Here is an 8,264-nt window from a genome sequence, read left to right as displayed (position 1 = left end):
ATGGTCCTATAGGAGGTAAATGACCTTCTTTGAGATAGTATCCTCTTATGTCATTTTTAATAAAGGAGCCTCCATCATGTCTAATATTGCTTGGCAAACTTCTGGAGAGGAACCCATTGCCTTGGCCCATGCATAATCTTTGACCAAGTCTTGTAGCCTTTTTCCGGTAGAGTGGACTAGATTGGTGCGCCTTATACTACGAGATGTGTCTTGGGTTTTACTTCCAATATATGGTCTAAATGCCCCCCCCTGGTCATAACCATCTCAGCTACAGTAGATGGCATGCCAGACCAGGGTTCAACTAGAATGGAATGAGACATCTGAATCAGGTGTTAAAGGCATCAATTTCAACTGCTCTAAAGGGGCAGGGGTAAAAGGTCCCCCTATGAGTTCTGAAACCAAGCCAATTAAGTCACTAACAGCATCTGGTGTTCCCAGGCAGTCACCCTTCCAAGTACTGACCAGACCCAACGTTGCTTAACTTCGCTGATCGGACGAGAAGCGGTGTTTTCAACGTGGTATATGAGTAATTAATTGTTCTGCATCAGAACATTTTTCCAACACACAAAAACAAAGCAATGCTTATTCCTACACCATCAATGATTTTAATCATGCTTTTGGTATTACATAACCTATTAACTGTGCACATATAGATATTACCCTAGTAATTAATGCACTATTCTGACCAAAGTTCTGTCAAGCTAAGAATTAAATGTACTATTGTGAACAATGTTTTGTCAAGCCAAGAATTGAATGTATAATTCTGACCAAAGTTCTGTCAAGTTAAGAATTGAAGGTACTGTTGACCAAAGTTCTGATGGGTTAAGAATTAAATGTGCTTTTCTGAACAAAGTTCAGCCAAGCTAAAAAAAAAAAAACTGTTATGTTAAAAATTTTCATCATCGTTTGGTACGAGATGAAATAAAGGTTTTATTCTAAAGAAATGTCAAGAGAGTTTATGAAACAAGATGCAGAGATAACACAATACAGACCTGTAAAAAATGCCCAAGAAATTGTTGAAAGAGGATAGATATTGTGTACAGTACAGACCTTATAGGAATTAAGCCAAATTACAGAACAGATAATTGACAGCAATCATTACAGGTCTAACCACAGAAATATGTACAGAAAATGTATAGAAGTTTATAACCATGATCATGATAAAGATTTGGTTAATAACGAAAACTTGAAAGTGTAATTCTACAAAAGGTTCATGTCTAAGAATGCAAAAGGGAGACCAGATTACAGAAACCACCAATAAATGTGCTGACCCACATGGTGAAAAAAATAATTTCAACAATATGATTTGAAAATACTGTATAAGATGGAAGAAGGCCCATATGCTGTAGTAGAGTATGACAATGAAGGGTAAAGGTGATCCATACTATATAGTACAATGCATTAGAAGAGAAAAAAAATGTCACCAGTAAACAAGAGATGAGAACTTTCATCAATAGAAAAAAAATTACAAATATTAATTTCCTAGCAATCCTTCGAAAGACATTTAGTAGTGATGGGACGAGTATTCGCAATTGAAATCAAATTTGAATAGGCCTATACTGGGACTTTTTCCGATATCGGAATTGGAGATTCTAATCGAATTTCAGATTCTGAAAAAGATTCGTTGGAATTCGTATGTTAGCAATCTAAAATTTTATTACAAGTAATAATAACAAGTAAATATTTTGTTTAACAACTTATAAGCATCAGCATAATCTATAGGTCTTAATATCTAAAGTATCATTATTTCTAAAGTTGAGAAAATTTACAGAAAAAATAAATTGACTTTCTAAACGGTTGTGTGAAGAATGAATAAGAAAAGGCCAAGTTTCATACATGACTAGCAGACATCAGTCTCGAGTAGAATTGCAAACTAGGCTGGTATCACGCATAAGTTTATTTCTATAATTTCTTAGCTACTAAATCTTTGCAATGTTAACATGATGCACGAAGATTAGTATGTATGAACTAACACGTAAAAAATATCTATATAACATTCACCACTTTCTTCGTCAAAAAAGGACAGGTAAAAATGGAGCTAAAGCCTGAAATCGGATGTGATAATGCAAGTAGCAAAACTGGGAACAAAAGAATTTTAATAGAACCTGAAATTTCCAAATATATCTTTGAAGAGTATAAAATTGATAAGAATTCTTTAGTGGTGGATATTGAATAAAAGATTGCCATTAATTTCCTATCATGAGAATTTTTGCCAGGAAGTACTTTTCTGAACCTCCCTCATATGTTGAAAACAAACAATTATTTAGAGTTGAAGGGACTATTTACTCACTGAAAAGAAATTTACTAAAAGGTGAAACCAGCGAGATGCTAATGTACATACATTGCAACCTAAGAATATTGGGACTTAAATATGAATAAATACCTTCAAGGAACATACTAACAAAACCATTAATGTATCTTCTGAATTCATAATAAATAAAAGTATTTTGTCCAAAAAGTATTTTATTTCTTAAACCAGCTTCAGGGTCTAAACATAATCATGAATTCATTGCATGTACAGCATCGGAATTGGGACTAGTATCAGAACCTGAATCAGAATTTTATTGAGGTATAGGGACTCGTATCGGAATTGTTATAAAATTTGCTATCATCCCATCACTAAAAGTTAGGAAAGAGAAAAAATTTGTATGGCTCAACAGAGAAGAGAATAGTCAACACAAAATTACTAAAAATTTCTTTCGTTTGACAGAACCTCAGACAAAATGGTTCCTGCCTACTGTCTTTGATCAACACTACTTTCAAAAACTTTTCTGCTACACCTGTTTAAACTAACTTAACCAAGGGGTTTTAGAATCTAGTAGCTAATTTCACAATACATGCATACAATAAACTACATTAACTTTAAAATTGAATCGTAACTGAAATATTCAATAGAAAATCCTTGAAAACTCGTTAACATGAAACGAGCTAGAAGGGTTCTTGCACCAATAATACATTCTTCCGACTGACTCAAAAGATAAATTTATACAATATCTAAACTTATAAAGTCTATATATCCATCATTAACCCTGAAAATCAAAACCTCTTAAGATAAAAACAAACATTTATCTGAGAACAAATCATCTTTCAAAAGTGGAAAACCTAAAGTACAAACCACATTTCTTTACCTATAATACAAACCCATTTCATGACTCAGTCATGGCAGAGTAGAAACATGAATTTTCTACATTACAAAGGTGAATGAATATGAAAAACAAGCTTTTATTTACATCATATCCTTAAAATCAATAGAATTGATCTTCATTCACTATCCCATTTTGCAATACAATATAGGATTCACTGGCATACCTTTCAGAGATACAGTACAAATTGACACTAATTCTCAGAATATTAAAGTGTTACAAACAAATTTTGGATACTATTGAAAATACTTGATTTATAAGCTCATTTGAAGTCTTAAATATGTGACTAACATAAACGTCTACGGTCACCTTAAGAGAAAGTTTCATTATATTAGCTGGTAATTCATAAGTGATCATATGCAATCAAAAAACAAAAGACTAGTAATAAGGATTGATATTTCGAAAGGGAAGGGTCTCACACACAGGCTTACAGGCAAATTACTAGCAATGGTGATAAAGTATGCAAAGGGGAAGGCTCTCATCAAATATGGCTTCTAGTGACTTTGCAATTAATCAAACGAGCTCTTATTTTTATAAGCAATTAAGGTAAATATGTTATTTTGATAATAAAATAAATTTTTGAATATACTTACCCGGTGATTATATAAGCTGCAGCTCTGCTGCTCGACAGAAAACTCTACGGAAAAAATCCGCCAGCGATCGCTATGCAGGTAGGGGGTGTACTTCAACAGCGCCATCTGTCGTCCAGGTACTCAGTACTCATTGTAAACAAAGAACTCAATTTTCTCCTCGGTCCACTGCGTCTCTATTGGGGAGGAAGGGAGGGTCCTTTAATATATAATCACCGGGTAAGTATATTCAAAAATTTATTTTATTATCAAAATAACATTTTTCAATATTTAACTTAGCCGGTGATTATATAAGCTGATTCACACCCAGGGGGGTGGGTAGAGACCAGCAATAAATGTTTACATTATTATGAGCTAAGGATTTTTTTATTTCATTTTAGAAGTTATCAAAATAACAAAAACAAAATAAATAGGTACCTGGTAAGGAAGTCGACTTGAACAATTACTCTGCCTTTTTAAGTACGTCTTCCTTACGGAGCCTCGCGATCCTCTTAGGATGCTGAGCGACCCCTAGGATCTGAAGTATGAAAGGTTGCAACCCATACCACAGAACCTCATCAAAACCTCTAATCTAGGCGCTTCTCAAGAAAAGAATTTGACCACCCGCCAAATCAACCAGGATGCGAAAGGCTTCTTAGCCTTCCGGACAACCCAAAAACAACAATAAAAACATTTCAAGAGAAAGATTAAAAAGGTTATGGAATTAGGGGATTGTAGTGGTTGAGCCCTCACCCACTACTGCACTCGCTGCTACGAATGGTCCCAGAGTGTAGCAGTTCTCGTATAGAGACTGGACATCTTTAAGATAAAAAGACGCGAACACTGACTTGCTTCTCCAATAGGTTGCGTCCATTATACTTCGCAGAGATCTATTTTGTTTAAAGGCCACTGAAGTTGCGACAGCTCTAACTTCATGTGTCCTTACCTTCAGCAAAGCTTGGTCTTCCTCACTCAGATGTGAATGAGCTTCTCGTAATAACAGTCTGATAAAATAGGATAAAGCATTCTTTGACATAGGCAAAGATGGTTTCTTAACTGAACACCATAAAGCTTCTGACTGTCCTCGTAAAGGTTTAGTTCGTCTTAAATAGAACTTAAGAGCTCTCACAGGGCATAAGACTCTTTCTAGTTCATTTCCAACCATATTCGATAGGCTTGGAATATCGAACGATTTCGGCCAAGGACGAGAGGGTAGCTCGTTTTTGGCTAGAAAACCAAGTTGTAGAGAACATGTAGCCGTTTCAGATGAAAATCCGATGTTCCTGCTGAAGGCGTGAATCTCACTGACTCTTTTAGCTGTGGCTAAGCAAACCAGGAAAAGAGTCTTTAAAAGTGAGATCTTTAAAGGAGGCTGATTGTAGCGGCTCGAACCTTTCTGACATGAGGAATCTTAGTACCACGTCTAAATTCCAACCAGGTGTAGCCAAACGACGCTCCTTCGTGGTCTCAAAAGACTTAAGGAGGTCCTGTAGATCTTTGTTGTTGGAAAGATCTAAGCCTCTGTGACGGAAGACTGATGCCAACATGCTTCTGTAACCCTTGATAGTGGGAGCTGAAAGAGATCGTTCTTTCCTCAGGTATAAAAGGAAGTCAGCTATTTGAGTTACAGAGGTACTGGTCGAGGATACAGATACTGACTTGCACCAGTTTCGGAAGACTTCCCACTTCGATTGGTAGACTCTAAGGGTGGATGTCCTCCTTGCTCTAGCAATCGCCCTGGCTGCCTCCTTCGAAAAGCCTCTAGCTCTCGAGAGTCTTTCGATAGTCTGAAGGCAGTTAGACGAAGAGCGTGGAGGCCTTGGTGTACCTTCTTTACGTGTGGCTGACGTAGAAGGTCCACCCTTAGAGGAAGAGTTCTGGGAACTTCCACTAGCCATCGAAGTACCTCGGTGAACCATTCTCTCGCGGGCCAGAGGGGAGCAACTAACGTCAACCTTGTCCCTTCGTGAGAGGCGAACTTCTGCAGTACCTTGTTGACAATCTTGAACGGGGGGAATGCATATAGGTCTAGATGTGACCAATCTAGGAGAAAGGCATCTATATGAACTGCTGCTGGGTCCGGGATTGGTGAGCAATATATTGGGAGCCTCTTGGTCATCGAGGTTGCGAAGAGATCTATGATTGGCTGGCCCCATGTGGCCCAAAGTCTCTTGCACACATCCTTGTGTAGGGTCCATTCTGTTGGAATGATTTGTCCCTTCCGACAGAGGCAATCTGCCATGACATTCAAGTTGCCTTGGATGAACCTCGTTACTAGTGAAATGTTTAGATCTTTTGACCAGGTGAAGAGGTCCCTTGCGATCTCGTACAACGTCATAGAGTGGGTCCCTCCTTGCTTGGAGATGTACGCCAAAGCCGTGGTGTTGTCCGAGTTCACCTCCACCACTTTGCCTTGAAGGAGAGACTTGAAGCTTTTCAAGGCCAGATGAACTGCCAGTAGCTCCTTGCAGTTGATATGCATTGTCCTTTGACTCGAGTTCCAAGTTCCCGAGCATTCCCGACCGTCTAATGTCGCGCCCCAGCCCGTGTCCGATGCGTCCGAGAAGAGAACGTGGTTGGGAGTCTGAACAGCCAGGGGCAGACCCTCTCTGAGGCTGATACTGTCCTTCCACCAAGTCAGGGAAGACTTCATCTTCTCGGAAATGGGGATCGAGACCGCTTCTAGCGTCTTGTCCTTTTTCCAGTAAACAGCTAGGTGATATTGAAGAGGACGGAGGTGTAGTCTTCCTAACGATACGAACTGTTCCAGGGATGATAGTGTCCCTATCAGACTCATCCACTGCCTGACTGAACATCGTTCCTTCTTCAGCATGTTCTGGATGCATAACTGGGCTTGACTTGTTCTGGGGGCCGACGGAAAAGCCCGAAAAGCTAGACTGTGAATCTCCATCCCTAAATACACAATAGTTTGGGATGGGACCACTTGAGACTTTTCCATATTGACCAGAAGACCCAATTCCTTGGTCAGATCTAGAGTCCACTTTAGATCCTTCAGACAGCGACGACTGGAAGAAGCTCTTAGAAGCCAGTCGTCCAAATAGAGGGAGGCTCTGATGTCCGCTAAATGAAGGAATTTGGCTACATTCCTCATCAGCCTCGTAAACACAAGAGGAGCTGTGCTTAGGCCAAAGCACAGGGCTTGAAACTGGTAGACAACCTTTTCGTAAACAAATCTCAGAAAAGGTTGGGAGTCTGGGTGGATGGGGACGTGGAAGTATGCGTCCCTTAGGTCTAAAGAGACCATCCAGTCTTCCCTTCTGACCGCTGCTAGAACGGACTTTGTGGTCTCCATGGAGAACGTCTGCTTTGTGACAAAGACATTCAGCGCACTGACGTCTAGCACCGGCCTCCACCCTCCTGTCTTCTTTGCCACTAAGAAGAGACGGTTGTAGAAGGCCGGGGTTTGATGGTCCAGGACTTTGACTACCGCTCCCTTTTCTAGTAAGAGAGACACCTCCTGTTTCAATGCTCGTCTCTTGTCTTCCTCTCTGTACCTGGGAGAGAGATCGATGGGAGACGTTGCTAGAGGGGGTTTTCGTACAAACGAGATCTTGTACCCCTCTCTGAGCAACTTCACAGATTGTGCATCTGCGCCTCTCATCTCCCAGGTCTGCCAGAAGTTCTTGAGTCTGGCTCCCACTGCTGTCTGAAGAAGCTGGCAGTCAGACTCTGCCTTTAAAGGACTTGGTTCCTTTCTTCTTCCCACGTCTCCCTTCGGCACGAGCACCTCCTCTGCTGGAGGCTCTGCCACGAAAGGGCGGAATAAATCAGGACGCTGGAGTGTCCATCCTTGGTCTAGCTGAAAAGGTAGGCAAAGGGGTGGCTTTGCGGGCAGAGGACGCAACCAGGTCATGCGTGTCCTTCTGTATCAAAGAAGCAGCAATCTCCTTAATCAAGTCCTCTGGAAAAAGGCACTTAGAAAGAGGAGCAAACAGAAGTTCGGATCTTTGACAAGGTGTCACTCCAGCTGACAGGAAAGAGCACAGGTTCTCACGCTTCTTGAGGACTCCGGATACGAACGATGCAGCAAGCTCATTAGACCCGTCACGTATGGCCTTGTCCATGCAGGACATGATGAGCAAGGAAGTTTCCTTCTCTGTCGGGGAGATCTTCCTGCTCAAAGCTCCCAGACACCAGTCTAAAAAGTTGAAGACCTCGAAGGCTCTAAATATCCCTTTCAACAGGTGGTCTAGGTCCGAAGATGACCAACATATCTTAGAGCGTCTCATGGCTAGCCTGCGGGGAGAGTCTACAAGACTTGAGAAGTCGCCCTGGGCAGAGGCAGGAACTCCCAAGCCGAGAACTTCTCCCGTGGCATACCAGACGCTCGATCTGGAAGCGAGTCTAGCAGGGGGAAACGTAAAGGCTGTCTTCCCTAGACTCTTTTTGGACTGCATCCATTCCCCTATCACTCGTAAAGCTCTCTTGGACGAGCGTGCGAGGACGAGTCTAGTAAAGGCAGGCGAGGATGACGGTGTACCTAATACAAACTCTGACGGAGGAGAGCGCGGAGCCACAGACACAAACTGGT

At 41.0% G+C, this 8,264-nt stretch overlaps 1 pseudogene; it reads right to left on the bottom strand.

Moving 5' to 3' along the window:
- Positions 1-413: 413 nt before the first annotated feature.
- LOC137659090 (5S ribosomal RNA) lies at positions 414-532 on the bottom strand (annotated as a pseudogene).
- Positions 533-8,264: the final 7,732 nt, after the last annotated feature.

Source organism: Palaemon carinicauda, chromosome 1, assembly GCF_036898095.1.
Source record: "Palaemon carinicauda isolate YSFRI2023 chromosome 1, ASM3689809v2, whole genome shotgun sequence".
Classification (NCBI taxonomy): Eukaryota; Metazoa; Arthropoda; class Malacostraca; order Decapoda; family Palaemonidae; genus Palaemon; species Palaemon carinicauda.
The sequence above is the reverse complement of the archived record's forward strand: the minus strand, read 5'-3'. Positions and strand labels throughout refer to the sequence as shown.